This window comes from Ranitomeya imitator, chromosome 5 (genome assembly GCF_032444005.1).
Source record: "Ranitomeya imitator isolate aRanImi1 chromosome 5, aRanImi1.pri, whole genome shotgun sequence".
NCBI lineage: Eukaryota > Metazoa > Chordata > Amphibia > Anura > Dendrobatidae > Ranitomeya > Ranitomeya imitator.
In genome coordinates, this window is record NC_091286.1 from 81,922,878 (window position 1) to 81,938,944 (window position 16,067).

At 56.1% G+C, this 16,067-nt stretch overlaps 1 non-coding gene across 1 annotated transcript; it reads right to left on the reverse strand.

Annotated features, from left to right (window-relative positions):
• Positions 1 to 2,150: 2,150 nt before the first annotated feature.
• Positions 2,151 to 2,302, reverse strand: LOC138640064 (5.8S ribosomal RNA). The gene has a single exon (XR_011313585.1). It is a non-coding gene; the product is annotated as a 5.8S ribosomal RNA (ribosomal RNA).
• Between the last annotated feature and the right edge of the window lie 13,765 nt (positions 2,303 to 16,067).

Consider the following 16,067-nt stretch of genomic DNA (forward strand, 5'->3'; position numbering starts at 1 on the left):
TAGGTTTCAGAGTGGAATGAGAGGATCCATCACACGTACCAAGGAAGACGCAAGACAATTGTGGGTGTGAAGACTCACAAGTGCTCCACCTCTCAGGTAGCAACTTTTGTACTTTCAGAGGAAGAGGAATCGGTAAGCTTTTCTCAAAGCCAGGGAACCCAGGCAACCCCACTCATTGTGGGGAGCAAAACACTCTCTTGTCCCCATGTAAAACCTTTTGGAGGGGTGCCCCCAGACTGGAGAGTAACATATATATATTTTTTTTCTTTTTCAGTGGTTCAATGCGTATGCGGAATATGTCAGACCGGTCTTTACCTTTGGCCGAAAGATTATCACAAACTTTTTCGTGACGTGTACCGGGAAGGTCATAAAAAATCCATCCATGAGACTCAGACGATACCATTCAAGGTAAGGTAGCCACAAGTCAAGTGACCCACAGCCATAAGTAGCAACCAGTACTAACAATGTGCTTTCCTCCGTAGCTACAACCTCCCAAACATCACCAGCCACCTTGTACGGCGGATTTGCGAGACATGGACTTTGTCACAATACACAGATTGCGAAAAGCGCTTGTTTGCACGCTACTTGGCACATACAAACGATGTGGCCGAGAGAGTTTACCGGGAGAAGACCCTGACCGATATGTGCCGTGCCCAAGAGCTAGTGTTCAACGCAGGAAATCATGAGGACGCAAAAATTATGTCGCCAGTAATGGCATCAACCAGTGAATTGGATAACGAGGTGGTAGACCTCACGGAAAGTGATACCGAGTCATCCGATTCTACTGAGGAGTATAGTCTCAAGAATATTCGGCTCATCCCAATCAGGAGAACAAAGCCCTTGTGAATATGTCAATTTTTATCTGACATTAATAAAATTATTCAAATGTACATTCATCTTTGCCTCTTTGACTTGCCTCACTTTTCTCCCACTTTGGGGACCCTTTCGGGGTACTCTGCAACATATTGAAGCCCCTCTTGGGTGGGGGGTAAGGGGAAATGTGATTTTTTTTTTTCTCAGAAAATTGCCCAAAATTTTCCAAGTGTCAAGGACTCTTCCAGAAAAGCTTCCCCAGGCTTCTGGAAGTGTCCTCGGTACACCTCCAGCGGTTTCCCCCTGCCTGGAAGTCTGACACATGTCTGAAATTTTCAAAGTGTGAAAGTATGGTTTTTCACCCAAAATTCAACTTTCCGCCCATGAACCACAGACTTCACCCACACTTAGGTCACTGTCTTGGGGTACACCTCCAGTGCTATGTCACGGTCATCACTGTTGTCACAAAAAATTGACTTTTGTTTAGGCCAAGCAATTTGAGGACGGCACGGCAGCCAGCAGCCCGTACGGTACAGGGGTTGATCAGACCCCCGTACGTCCGGTTGTGGTCTCCGTGCCCCGAAGGGGTTCCCGCTTCTCGCCTGCACCAGGCACGGCAGCCAGCAGACCGTACGGTCCAGGGGTGGGTCAGACCCCCGTACGTCCGGTTGTAGTCTCCGTGCCCCGAAGGGGTTCTCGCTTCTCGCCTGCGGCAGGCACAGCAGCCCGTACGGTCCAGGGGTTGATCAGGCCCCTGTACGTCTGCCCGTGGTCTCCGTGAGTCTTTCGCCCCTATACCCAGGGACCACACCTATGGCCATTTAGCTCAGTTGGTTAGAGCGTGGTGCTAATAACACCAAGGTCGTGGGTTCGATCCCCGTACGGGCCAAGCACATCTACAAACGCCCCTATACCCAGATGACCAATTTGCACATCAGGGTCGCTGCGGACCTCCACCAGAGTTTCCTCTGGCTTCGTCCTGCCCAGGCATAGCTCACCATCTTTCGGGTCCTATCGCGCACTCATGCTCCACCTCCCCGACAGAGGCGGGCCGATGGTGCACCCGCCGTGTCAACCCCCCGGAGCGGGCGGCGGGATCCCACCTCGGCCGGAGCGCCCCGGCCTTCACCTTCATTGCGCCACAGGGTTTCACGTCGCAACGGGGGGAGTGACGATGGTAAACCCCATCAGGTGGGCCCAGGGCAGGTGAGTCTGGCCTTGGGGGGACGTAAGGGATAAAGGAGAAGAGACCATCAGGGCACGGAGCCTCAGGCCTCCCTCGTTGTCACCCTTGCGAGGGGACCCCAGCTGCGCCATGGAGGCGATAGATGGAGGGGCAACCCTCAGACAGGCATAGCCCCGGGAGCACCCCGGGGCCGCAAGGTGCGTTCGAAGTGTCGATGATCAATGTGTCCTGCAATTCACACTTAATTCTCGCAGCTAGCTGCGTTCTTCGACGCGCGCGCCGAGTGATCCACCGTTAAGAGTCGCGCTTTCTGGTTTGGGGACACTCGGAGGCGCCCCCCTTTTCACTCTCGTGTCAGCCGGCCGCAAAAGACTGGGATGCTTTGGAGGGTTGTTTTCAAATCTCGGCCCTGTTGCCCGGGCGCTCGGCCTCCCCGTCCCTCCCTCCAGCGGGGAGGAGAACAAAGGAGGGCTCGAGGCTTCTCAACCTACCGCCCAGACCCACATACCCCGGGGAGGGGTGTGTGAGCGCACAGGAGAATGGTACCCGGGACGGCCTTTCGCGTACGCGGGGGGCTTCTTATTTTTCCTCGGCAGGCAGCGGCAGGGCAACAATCGTCGGCGCGAGGCCGGGCGTCTTTTTCCTGGGCGACGGAGCGAGAGGGGCTCCCCGCACCCTCCCGACGTCGCCCGCCCGCTGTCCTCACGTGCCCTCACCGTCCCCACCCTGCGGAGCGCCCTGGCGAAGCAGAAAGAGACCTACCACCGCCCCCATCACGTTCGGTACCCTTCGGGGATTTGGCGGGCGGCTGGCCTCCTGATCTGCACCTCATCGGTATTTTTCACTCGCCCATTAAAGATCCTTCCACAGGTTCATCTAGGGAAACCTTGTTACGACTTTTACTGTCTCTAGATAGTCAAGTTCGATCGTCTTCTCGGCTCTCCACCATGGGTCTTGGCCGAACCCGGCGGGGCCGATCCAAGGACCTCACTAAACCATCCAATCGGTAGTAGCGACGGGCAGTGTGTACAAAGGCCAGGGACTTAATCAATCGAGGGAGAGAAGCCAGATAGGAAGCCCCGCAGCGGGAAGGGCACCCGGAGGAAGGGAAATCCTCCTCGTCGTCCGTGCCGGCAGGCGGGCATCCCGGGGCGTCACCTTCCGGAGGAAAACAGGAGCCTGAACGGCGAGTGCAGTGCCACTGGGGAGATCGTGCACGCTGTACGGTGCGAGGCGGCCGATGCGGAGGGTGTCTGGAAAAAAACCCACCTTGCACGGAGAGGGCGAGGTGACTGGCCTCCGGAGGACACCACGGCTCCCCTGCCTCGTGACCCACCGCTCCCGGGGCGACACACAGAGTCGCTGCTGGGGAGAGGGGCCAGGGCGGTGGGGGGCCTATGCGGCGCCACCATCTGGCTTAGACCCGGCCTCCCGATCGGAGGGCATCTGTTGTAAAAACCACCCCTTGCACGGGGAGGGCCGTAGGTGACTGGCCTTCGGAGGACGCCACGGCCACCCTGCCTCGTGACCCACCGCTCCCGGGGCGACACACAGAGTCGCTGCTGGGGAGAGGGGCCAGGGCGGTGGGGGGCCTATGCGGGGCCTCCGTCTGGCTTAGACCTGCCTCCGCCGCGGGGGGTCCTCGACCCACCGGCGGACGGGCGCGAGGAGTGGGAGAGGGGGGCTGGCCGTCGGGGTCCACCGCGGCTCAGGCGCAGAGCCCGCCAGCGACGCGGAGGTCGCACGGGGGGCGCAGTTGGCCTGGCCGTGTCGGCGTCGCCCTATGGCGTAGTCCCTCGTCCCGGGCTCTTGCCCGTAACCTCAAAGGAGCCCCAACCGAGCGGCGTCTCCCCCCCAAAGCCGTGCCTCCGCTGTTGAGAACAGAAGAAGCCCGGGGCGGCAGTTCGCCGGGTACTCCCCTTCGCCAAAACTCTTTTTGCCCCACTCGTCTCTCCCTTTTCCATCCTCCCTTCTCGCTCTGGGGCGTCCGCTTGGTCTCTCTCTCTCTCTCTCGCTCTCTCCCTCTCGCGCTCCCTTCCGAGCCGCCTCGGAGGACGTCGGACGAGCGGGGAAGGCGACGGCGTTCGGCCGGGCACACCACGCGGTGAGAACCCACTCCGCCTGCCTCCCCACGCGTCTGTCATCCCCCCACTATCGTAGGGGCTCGGGAAAAGACTGGAGAACGCGGAGCTCGGCGGTGGCGTGGAAGCGCCACCCACCGCCGCCGCTCTCGCCGATGCCCACCGCGGAGGCCGCCCATCGGACGCTGGGTGGGGGTCGGCACGGGCCTCCGCGGGCGAGCTGCGCATCTGGAAGTCAAAGGGCCGCCCTCGGAGAAGATCGTTGTGCTACCCCGCGCGGGGAGCGATTCGGACGACGGGCCCCCACGCCGAGGTGGGTGGGCGCCCCGCCATTCGCCCGCGCGGGTCGTCGGACCCCTGCCGTACCACAGTTCGGGTCAAACTCCCCCTCTGCACGGCAGCCACCGTCCTGCGAACGGGAGGCGACTGCCGGCGTGCACGCCCAAGGATGCGTGCCTGAATCCCGGGGGGGTAAAAGAGGAAGGAGACCGCCCGCCTTAGACCGACGCGGGCTCCAAAGCCCGGGCCGAGCGAGCGGCACCACCTCCCCACCCGGGAGCGCTGAGCCAAATCGATCGGAGGAAGAGCCGGTGGGGGGCATGGGTGAGAAACCCCACCCGCTGCCATCCTTCCCCTCGGGGAGACGGGGAAGAAACATGCCCGATAGTCCTGGAGGTCCCTCTCCGACACGCTACGGGCGCCCTCGAGACGGAATCCGGGTCACAGTGCGATTCTCTCATAGGTCTCCCCGGTGGCGTGGAAGCGGGAGACATCCGACACAGAGAAACGCCAAGCCTGCTCTGAGGGGACCGAGTCAGGGGGTGCAATCCGCCCTCCTGGAGCCCTCCTCGGGACGAAGACTCCAGATCTGCCTCCCTTCTGACATCCGTCACCCTCGGAGAACCAGAACACGCTTGGGGAGGGTCCGTTCAGGCTCAGGCGACCCGGGAAACGCGTCTCTGACTTGGGGCAGACGACCGGCAAGAGTCCCCCTGGAGCCGCGGAAGCCTGGTGTCGACGCGAGGGCGGACTTCCATGCAAACAGGGGGGTACTCGCCAAACCGCCTACCCGACTTGAGGAACCACGAAAACATCGGAAATCAGTCGGGCCCGAGAGGTACCCCTCTCTCCTATATCCTGCAGCTGGTGTGCAAAAGTGGGTATTTGCATGGCGAAACACCGACCCACACTTTAAGGGAGCGAAGCCGAAAAGTGTCCGACTTCCTGGAGCTGTGCGGCGGATCCGGCGGCCAGAAATTCCTCATTCCGGTTCTATTTTTTTTTTTTTCGATTTTGCGAAATTTGGCGGCCAGGCGGCGTAGCTGGGGCCTGGACTAGCCCGAAACACCTGGAGCCGGCGAGCGGAACGAATTTCCCAACGTTCTGCGGCTCCCGGAAGCCAAAAACGCATCGCCGAAAAATTTCAAAGTCCCAAGGACTCGTTCTTGAAAATCGATCCGGGGGCCATGGAAGTGTCCTCGGTACAGCTTCAGAGCTTTCCCCCCGCCTGGAAGTCTGAAAGTTCTATGTTTGTTCTAAGTGGAAAATCGCGTTTTTTTCAGTGTTCCACCCATCAGACCCAAACTTTGCCCACGCTTAGGTCTCTGTCTCGGGGTGCTTTACAACATATTGACGCCCCTTTAGGGTGGAAGTAGGGGAAAGGGGTCATTTTTCACAAAATCGGAAATTTCTCAAAATATTTCTAAGTGTCAAGGACACTTTTGGATAATCTTCCCCAGGCTCCTGGAAGCCTCCTCGGTACGCCTCCTGCGGTTTCCCCCTGCCTGGAAGTCTGACACTTGTCTGAAATTTTTAGCGCATGAAAACGCGGTTTTTCACCCAAAATTCGACTTTGCGCCCGTGACTCGCAAACTTCACCCACATTTAGGCGACTGTCCTGGGGTACCTCACAACATATTGACGCCCCCCTGGCGTGGAAGTAGGGGAAACGTGTCAATTTTCACAAAATCGTGATTTTCTGAAAATATTTCTAAGTGTCAAGGACACTTTTGGATAATCTTCCCCAGGCTCCTGGAAGCCTCCTCGGTACGCCTCCTGCGGTTTCCCCCTGCCTGGAAGTCTGACACTTGTCTGAAATTTTTAGCGCATGAAAACGCGGTTTTTCACCCAAAATTCGACTTTGCGCCCGTGACTCGCAAACTTCACCCACATTTAGGCGACTGTCCTGGGGTACCTCACAACATATTGACGCCCCCCTGGCGTGGAAGTAGGGGAAACGTGTCAATTTTCACAAAATCGTGATTTTCTGAAAATATTTCTAAGTGTCAAGGACACTTTTGGATAATCTTCCCCAGGCTCCTGGAAGCCTCCTCGGTACGCCTCCTGCGGTTTCCCCCTGCCTGGAAGTCTGACACTTGTCTGAAATTTTTAGCGCATGAAAACGCGGTTTTTCACCCAAAATTCGACTTTGCGCCCGTGACTCGCAAACTTCACCCATATTTAGGCGACTGTCCTGGGGTACCTCACAACATATTGACGCCCCCCTGGCGTGGAAGTAGGGGAAACGTGTCAATTTTCACAAAATCGTGATTTTCTGAAAATATTTCTAAGTGTCAAGGACACTTTTGGAAAATCTTCCCCAGGCTCCTGGAAGCCTCCTCGGTACGCCTCCTGCGGTTTCTCCCTGCCTGGAAGTCTGACACTTGTCTGAAATTTTTAGAGTATGAAAACGCGGTTTTTCACCCAAAATTCGACTTTGCGCCCATGACTCGCAAACTTCACCCACATTTGGGCGACTGTCCTGGGGTACCTCACAACATATTGACGCCCCCCTGGCGTGGAAGTAGGGGAAACGTGTCAATTTTCACAAAATCGTGATTTTTTCAAAATATTTCTAAGTGTCAAGGACACTTTTGGATAATCTTCCCCAGGCTCCTGGAAGCCTCCTCGGTACGCCTCCTGCGGTTTCCCCCTGCCTGGAAGTCTGACAGTTGTCTGAAATTTTTAGCGCATGAAAACGCGGTTTTTCACCCAAAATTCGACTTTGCGCCCATGACTCGCAAACTTCACCCACATTTGGGCGACTGTCCTGGGGTACCTCACAACATATTGACGCCCCCCTGGCGTGGAAGTAGGGGAAACGTGTCAATTTTCACAAAATCGTGATTTTTTCAAAATATTTCTAAGTGTCAAGGACACTTTTGGATAATCTTCCCCAGGCTCCTGGAAGCCTCCTCGGTACGCCTCCTGCGGTTTCTCCCTGCCTGGAAGTCTGACACTTGTCTGAAATTTTTAGAGTATGAAAACGCGGTTTTTCACCCAAAATTCGACTTTGCGCCCATGACCCGCAAACTTCACCCACATTTGGGCGACTGTCCTGGGGTACCTCACAACATATTGACGCCCCCCTGGCGTGGAAGTAGGGGAAACGTGTCAATTTTCACAAAATCGTGATTTTCTGAAAATATTTCTAAGTGTCAAGGACACTTTTGGAAAATCTTCCCCAGGCTCCTGGAAGCCTCCTCGGTACGCCTCCTGCGGTTTCTCCCTGCCTGGAAGTCTGACACTTGTCTGAAATTTTTAGAGTATGAAAACGCGGTTTTTCACCCAAAATTCGACTTTGCGCCCGTGACTCGCAAACTTCACCCACATTTAGGCGACTGTCCTGGGGTACCTCACAACATATTGACGCCCCCCTGGCGTGGAAGTAGGGGAAACGTGTCAATTTTCACAAAATCGTGATTTTTTTCAAAATATTTCTAAGTGTCAAGGACACTTTTGGAAAATCTTCCCCAGGCTCCTGGAAGCCTCCTCGGTACGCCTCCTGCGGTTTTCCCCCGCCTGGAAGTCTGACATTTTTTACAGTGCGAAAATACGGTTTTTCGCTCAAAATTAAACTTTCCGCCCATGGAACGCACACTGTGCCCCCACCTTGGAGAGTCGCTATGGCGTACTCAGGGTGACTATTAAGCCCACAGACAACCTCCACAGGCCGACTATTAAGCCCCCTCCGTCTTCCGCAGGGCCGACTATTAAGCCCTCCACCGACTTCCGCAGGGCCGACTATTAAGCCCCCCTCCGACTTCCACAGGGCCGACTATTAAGCCCCCCTACGGAGTCCACTCAGCCAGCGACTGAAACGTGGTGAGCGGGGTGTGCGCATCCCGGCCGCGCCCAAAGTGCTTCGCCGCGGTCATGGCTGTCGCCACCGAAAACGGCAAATGTTTGTTTCGGCCAAGCTGCAAGGATACATCTCGGAACACAAAAACCAAACCGGTGGGGACATCCTACAGAGAAACACCGAGCCTGCTCTGGGGGGACAAAGACAGAAGGGCGTCCGCCTTCCGAGAGCCCTCACCTGGGTGAGGACCCAAGATGTGCCCTTCTGACAGTGATTACCTCCAGAGAACCAGGACCCCCGTGGGAAGGGTCCTGCCAAGCTCGGGTCGCCCAGATTCGCCTCTCTCACTCGGGTCACGCGCCCAGCCAACGTCCGCAGAAGACTTCCGATAAACACCGAGCCTGCTCTGGGGGGACAAAGACAGAAGGGCGTCCGCCTTCCAAGAGCCCTCACCTGGGTGAGGGCCCAAGATGTGCCCTTCTGACAGTGATTACCTCCAGAGAACCAGGACCCCCGTGGGAAGGGTCCTGCCAAGCTCGGGTCGCCCAGATTCGCCTCTCTCACTCGGGTCACGCGCCCAGCCAACGTCCGCAGAAGACTTCCGATAAACACCGAGCCTGCTCTGGGGGGACAAAGACAGAAGGGCGTCCGCCTTCCAAGAGCCCTCACCTGGGTGAGGACCCAAGATGTGCCCTTCTGACAGTGATTACCTCCAGAGAACCAGGACCCCCCGTGGGAAGGGTCCTGCCAAGCTCGGGTCACCCAGATTCGCCTCTCTCACTCGGGTCACGCGCCCAGCCAACGTCCGCAGAAGACTTCCGATAAACACCGAGCCTGCTCTGGGGGGACAAAGACAGAAGGGCGTCCGCCTTCCGAGAGCCCTCACCTGGGTGAGGACTCAAGATGTGCCCTTCTGACAGTGATTACCTCCAGAGAACCAGGACCCCCGTCGGAAGGGTCCTGCCAAGCTCGGGTCGCCCAGATTCGCCTCTCTCACTCGGGTCACGCGCCCAGCCAACGTCCGCAGAAGACTTCCGATAAACACCGAGCCTGCTCTGGGGGGACAAAGACAGAAGGGCGTCCGCCTTCCGAGAGCCCTCACCTGGGTGAGGACTCAAGATGTGCCCTTCTGACAGTGATTACCTCCAGAGAACCAGGACCCCCGTGGGAAGGGTCCTGCCAAGCTCGGGTCGCCCAGATTCGCCTCTCTCACTCGGGTCACGCGCCCAGCCAACGTCCGCAGAAGACTTCCGATAAACACCGAGCCTGCTCTGGGGGGACAAAGACAGAAGGGCGTCCGCCTTCCGAGAGCCCTCACCTGGGTGAGGACCCAAGATGTGCCCTTCTGACAGTGATTACCTCCAGAGAACCAGGACCCCCCGTGGGAAGGGTCCTGCCAAGCTCGGGTCGCCCAGATTCGCCTCTCTCACTCGGGTCACGCGCCCAGCCAACGTCCGCAGAAGACTTCCGATAAACACCGAGCCTGCTCTGGGGGGACAAAGACAGAAGGGCGTCCGCCTTCCGAGAGCCCTCACCTGGGTGAGGACCCAAGATGTGCCCTTCTGACAGTGATTACCTCCAGAGAACCAGGACCCCCCGTGGGAAGGGTCCTGCCAAGCTCGGGTCACCCAGATTCGCCTCTCTCACTCGGGTCACGCGCCCAGCCAACGTCCGCAGAAGACTTCCGATAAACACCGAGCCTGCTCTGGGGGGACAAAGACAGAAGGGCGTCCGCCTTCCGAGAGCCCTCACCTGGGTGAGGACTCAAGATGTGCCCTTCTGACAGTGATTACCTCCAGAGAACCAGGACCCCCGTCGGAAGGGTCCTGCCAAGCTCGGGTCGCCCAGATTCGCCTCTCTCACTCGGGTCACGCGCCCAGCCAACGTCCGCAGAAGACTTCCGATAAACACCGAGCCTGCTCTGGGGGGACAAAGACAGAAGGGCGTCCGCCTTCCGAGAGCCCTCACCTGGGTGAGGACTCAAGATGTGCCCTTCTGACAGTGATTACCTCCAGAGAACCAGGACCCCCGTGGGAAGGGTCCTGCCAAGCTCGGGTCGCCCAGATTCGCCTCTCTCACTCGGGTCACGCGCCCAGCCAACGTCCGCAGAAGACTTCCGATAAACACCGAGCCTGCTCTGGGGGGACAAAGACAGAAGGGCGTCCGCCTTCCGAGAGCCCTCACCTGGGTGAGGACCCAAGATGTGCCCTTCTGACAGTGATTACCTCCAGAGAACCAGGACCCCCCGTGGGAAGGGTCCTGCCAAGCTCGGGTCACCCAGATTCGCCTCTCTCACTCGGGTCACGCGCCCAGCCAACGTCCGCAGAAGACTTCCGATAAACACCGAGCCTGCTCTGGGGGGACAAAGACAGAAGGGCGTCCGCCTTCCAAGAGCCCTCACCTGGGTGAGGACTCAAGATGTGCCCTTCTGACAGTGATTACCTCCAGAGAACCAGGACCCCCGTCGGAAGGGTCCTGCCAAGCTCGGGTCGCCCAGATTCGCCTCTCTCACTCGGGTCACGCGCCCAGCCAACGTCCGCAGAAGACTTCCGATAAACACCGAGCCTGCTCTGGGGGGACAAAGACAGAAGGGCGTCCGCCTTCCGAGAGCCCTCACCTGGGTGAGGACTCAAGATGTGCCCTTCTGACAGTGATTACCTCCAGAGAACCAGGACCCCCGTGGGAAGGGTCCTGCCAAGCTCGGGTCGCCCAGATTCGCCTCTCTCACTCGGGTCACGCGCCCAGCCAACGTCCGCAGAAGACTTCCGATAAACACCGAGCCTGCTCTGGGGGGACAAAGACAGAAGGGCGTCCGCCTTCCAAGAGCCCTCACCTGGGTGAGGACTCAAGATGTGCCCTTCTGACAGTGATTACCTCCAGAGAACCAGGACCCCCGTGGGAAGGGTCCTGCCAAGCTCGGGTCGCCCAGATTCGCCTCTCTCACTCGGGTCACGCGCCCAGCCAACGTCCGCAGAAGACTTCCGATAAACACCGAGCCTGCTCTGGGGGGACAAAGACAGAAGGGCGTCCGCCTTCCGAGAGCCCTCACCTGGGTGAGGACTCAAGATGTGCCCTTCTGACAGTGATTACCTCCAGAGAACCAGGACCCCCGTGGGAAGGGTCCTGCCAAGCTCGGGTCGCCCAGATTCGCCTCTCTCACTCGGGTCACGCGCCCAGCCAACGTCCGCAGAAGACTTCCGATAAACACCGAGCCTGCTCTGGGGGGACAAAGACAGAAGGGCGTCCGCCTTCCAAGAGCCCTCACCTGGGTGAGGACTCAAGATGTGCCCTTCTGACAGTGATTACCTCCAGAGAACCAGGACCCCCGTGGGAAGGGTCCTGCCAAGCTCGGGTCGCCCAGATTCGCCTCTCTCACTCGGGTCACGCGCCCAGCCAACGTCCGCAGAAGACTTCCGATAAACACCGAGCCTGCTCTGGGGGGACAAAGACAGAAGGGCGTCCGCCTTCCGAGAGCCCTCACCTGGGTGAGGACCCAAGATGTGCCCTTCTGACAGTGATTACCTCCAGAGAACCAGGACCCCCCGTGGGAAGGGTCCTGCCAAGCTCGGGTCACCCAGATTCGCCTCTCTCACTCGGGTCACGCGCCCAGCCAACGTCCGCAGAAGACTTCCGATAAACACCGAGCCTGCTCTGGGGGGACAAAGACAGAAGGGCGTCCGCCTTCCGAGAGCCCTCACCTGGGTGAGGACTCAAGATGTGCCCTTCTGACAGTGATTACCTCCAGAGAACCAGGACCCCCGTGGGAAGGGTCCTGCCAAGCTCGGGTCGCCCAGATTCGCCTCTCTCACTCGGGTCACGCGCCCAGCCAACGTCCGCAGAAGACTTCCGATAAACACCGAGCCTGCTCTGGGGGGACAAAGACAGAAGGGCGTCCGCCTTCCGAGAGCCCTCACCTGGGTGAGGACTCAAGATGTGCCCTTCTGACAGTGATTACCTCCAGAGAACCAGGACCCCCGTGGGAAGGGTCCTGCCAAGCTCGGGTCGCCCAGATTCGCCTCTCTCACTCGGGTCACGCGCCCAGCCAACGTCCGCAGAAGACTTCCGATAAACACCGAGCCTGCTCTGGGGGGACAAAGACAGAAGGGCGTCCGCCTTCCGAGAGCCCTCACCTGGGTGAGGACTCAAGATGTGCCCTTCTGACAGTGATTACCTCCAGAGAACCAGGACCCCCGTGGGAAGGGTCCTGCCAAGCTCGGGTCACCCAGATTCGCCTCTCTCATTCGGGTCACGCGCCCAGCCAATGTCCACAGCGGATTTCCGACAAATTTTCACTGAAAATTCAACTTTGTGCCCATGAACCAGACACTTTACCCACACTTGGGTCTCTATCTTGGGGTACTTTACAACATATTGACGACCCATGAGGTTGAAGTAGGGAAAATGTGAGATTTTTTTTTTTTTACAAAATCGGGATTGTCTCAAAATTTTTCTAAAAATGTCTAAGGAAGTGTCCTTGACATAACACCTGAGATTTTTCCCTTTCTGAATGTATGACACAACAGGATTCGAACCCGAGACGCCAGCTCGGCAAGGCCGCAGCGCTAACAAGTGAGCCACCGTGCTTTGACTGGGATCGATGGATCCAGTTAGTACCCAATCCGTTACAGATATGACTGATCGACAGCCGTGTAGGTGCCACCCCCTGGGGCTGAGTCATCCCCCGTGATGCCGTATAGGCGATTATGGCAGGTGGATCCGGTCAGGTGCCACCCCTGGGGCTGAGTCATCCCCCGTGATGCCGTATAGGTGATTACAGCAGGTGGATCAGGTGAGGGATATATCATCAACCCTACGGATGTTTAGCGACCGTGGAGGTGCCACCCCCTGGGCTGACTCAACCCCCGTGGTGACCTATATCAGAGTACGGCAAAACACATCCGGTTAATTTCAATCACCTCAGCTGGCGTCTTTCACCTGCGTGGCTGACTCGCGCGGAGGAAAATCATTTGCCACAGTTCAAGACACAGAGAAACACGGCACTTTAATAAACTATTACGAGACGCTCTGTTTGACTGCGGGAAACCCTTCGCAATGGAGCGGTGAGTAGAAGACATTTGTCGGCCACGTAGAGACACATGAATGTACCTTGTAGTGGAGTTGTACACTTGCTGGCAAGGTGACCGGTTTTATTGCTTGTGTCTCCCCCGCAGGCACCCACGGACACCACTTACATGCCCCGTGTGCCACAGGGTAACCAAATATATATCCACACATCTGAGAAGGGTATGCCTGAGGTCACACGGTGATTCGGAGATAAAAACCGCCATAGCCTCCGCAAAGTATCAACTTCGCTGTATCGCCAACAAGGGGACAACAATCCAATTCAGTGAGCTCAAGCCCCTCCAATCCTTGGAGGAGACTGTAGCCTTCTTAGAAGGTCGCGGCTTTTTGATAGCAAACAAGCCTAGGTTTGAGTCACAAATCACACCACTGACCTGTGAAGGGCCCGCTCAGGTACCAACTGACAATCCGGAGCTCCGCCCAGGCTCCATGCCAGAGCTAGATTCAGATGTGATGGATGTGCCTTTCCTTTTACGGCCGGGAGACAGTCTGGAGGGAGACCCGTGCCCCCCGCCAGAGCTAGATTCAGATGAGATGGATGTGCCTTTCCTTTTACGGCCAGTAGACAGTCGGGAGGGAGACCCATGCCCCACGCCAAAGCTAGATTCGGATGAGATGGATGTGCCTTTCCTTTTACGGCCGGTAGACAGTCGGGAGGGAGACCCGTGCCCTGAGCCTGACCACACAGGGAGCATTTCTGACCGCATAGGCAATGAGGAGGTCATGGATGGCAGCAATTTAAGTATCCAGAAAAGGGAATGGAAAGACAAAAACCGCACGGCTACCAAGGCCGCCGGATTGTACAAGCGTCACTCATTGAATCACCCCATGTTAAAGGGGTTCCACTCGTACCTAACAGTTACCCATGGGGTCCCAAACTGTCAACAGGAGGTATCAAACGTAGCACGGTTTCTATTTTTTGTGAACCCAAAATCTGTAACTCTGGAGTACCTCGTAAAACCAAACCAGGTTAATAATTTTTTTCAACAACTTGGAAAACTCCATCTATCGAGCCAGACCTCCCTCAAAATGTTGAAGCATATACGGAGATTTACCATGTATCAGATGAGGGCTACCAAACTGAGACTAGAGAATCCTCAACTTTATAAGGCATGCGAAGTGTTCATGAATTTTACAACAGACCTTCAGAAATCATTGTACAAGGGAGCCTGCCGAGAGTCTGTAAGTAAAAGGTACACCGTTCAAAAGAGCCAATATTCAGCGCATTGTTACCAAACCTTGGATGTTGGTTAATTGCCTTTATTTTTCCCCACAGGTACGATCTATTGATGAAGCCATCAAAGTCACCCAAGGACTGCCAGATTATACTGGAGGAGGCAAGGCCAACATTTCTAGCTAGCATCGAGGCTGTGACAGATGGCGGATCAGAAGTAGATCGCCGGGAAGTGGTACTGTACCTCGAGGCCCTTCTGATTCTAAAACATCTCCAAAGACCAGGTGTTGTTCGTAACATGACGGTAAGTCGTCGGGCCCTGTGGGTCAGCGGTATTTGCTGAACCGGTTCAATATTTTTCCACCTTTTTTTTTCACATCGTAGGTTTCAGAGTGGAATGAGAGGATCCATCACACGTACCAAGGAAGACGCAAGACAATTGTGGGTGTGAAGACTCACAAGTGCTCCACCTCTCAGGTAGCAACTTTTGTACTTTCAGAGGAAGAGGAATCGGTAAGCTTTTCTCAAAGCCAGGGAACCCAGGCAACCCCACTCATTGTGGGGAGCAAAACACTCTCTTGTCCCCATGTAAAACCTTTTGGAGGGGTGCCCCCAGACTGGAGAGTAACATATATATATTTTTTTTCTTTTTCAGTGGTTCAATGCGTATGCGGAATATGTCAGACCGGTCTTTACCTTTGGCCGAAAGATTATCACAAACTTTTTCGTGACGTGTACCGGGAAGGTCATAAAAAATCCATCCATGAGACTCAGACGATACCATTCAAGGTAAGGTAGCCACAAGTCAAGTGACCCACAGCCATAAGTAGCAACCAGTACTAACAATGTGCTTTCCTCCGTAGCTACAACCTCCCAAACATCACCAGCCACCTTGTACGGCGGATTTGCGAGACATGGACTTTGTCACAATACACAGATTGCGAAAAGCGCTTGTTTGCACGCTACTTGGCACATACAAACGATGTGGCCGAGAGAGTTTACCGGGAGAAGACCCTGACCGATATGTGCCGTGCCCAAGAGCTAGTGTTCAACGCAGGAAATCATGAGGACGCAAAAATTATGTCGCCAGTAATGGCATCAACCAGTGAATTGGATAACGAGGTGGTAGACCTCACGGAAAGTGATACCGAGTCATCCGATTCTACTGAGGAGTATAGTCTCAAGAATATTCGGCTCATCCCAATCAGGAGAACAAAGCCCTTGTGAATATGTCAATTTTTATCTGACATTAATAAAATTATTCAAATGTACATTCATCTTTGCCTCTTTGACTTGCCTCACTTTTCTCCCACTTTGGGGACCCTTTCGGGGTACTCTGCAACATATTGAAGCCCCTCTTGGGTGGGGGGTAAGGGGAAATGTGATTTTTTTTTTTCTCAGAAAATTGCCCAAAATTTTCCAAGTGTCAAGGACTCTTCCAGAAAAGCTTCCCCAGGCTTCTGGAAGTGTCCTCGGTACACCTCCAGCGGTTTCCCCCTGCCTGGAAGTCTGACACATGTCTGAAATTTTCAAAGTGTGAAAGTATGGTTTTTCACCCAAAATTCAACTTTCCGCCCATGAACCACAGACTTCACCCACACTTAGGTCACTGTCTTGGGGTACACCTCCAGTGCTATGTCACGGTCATCA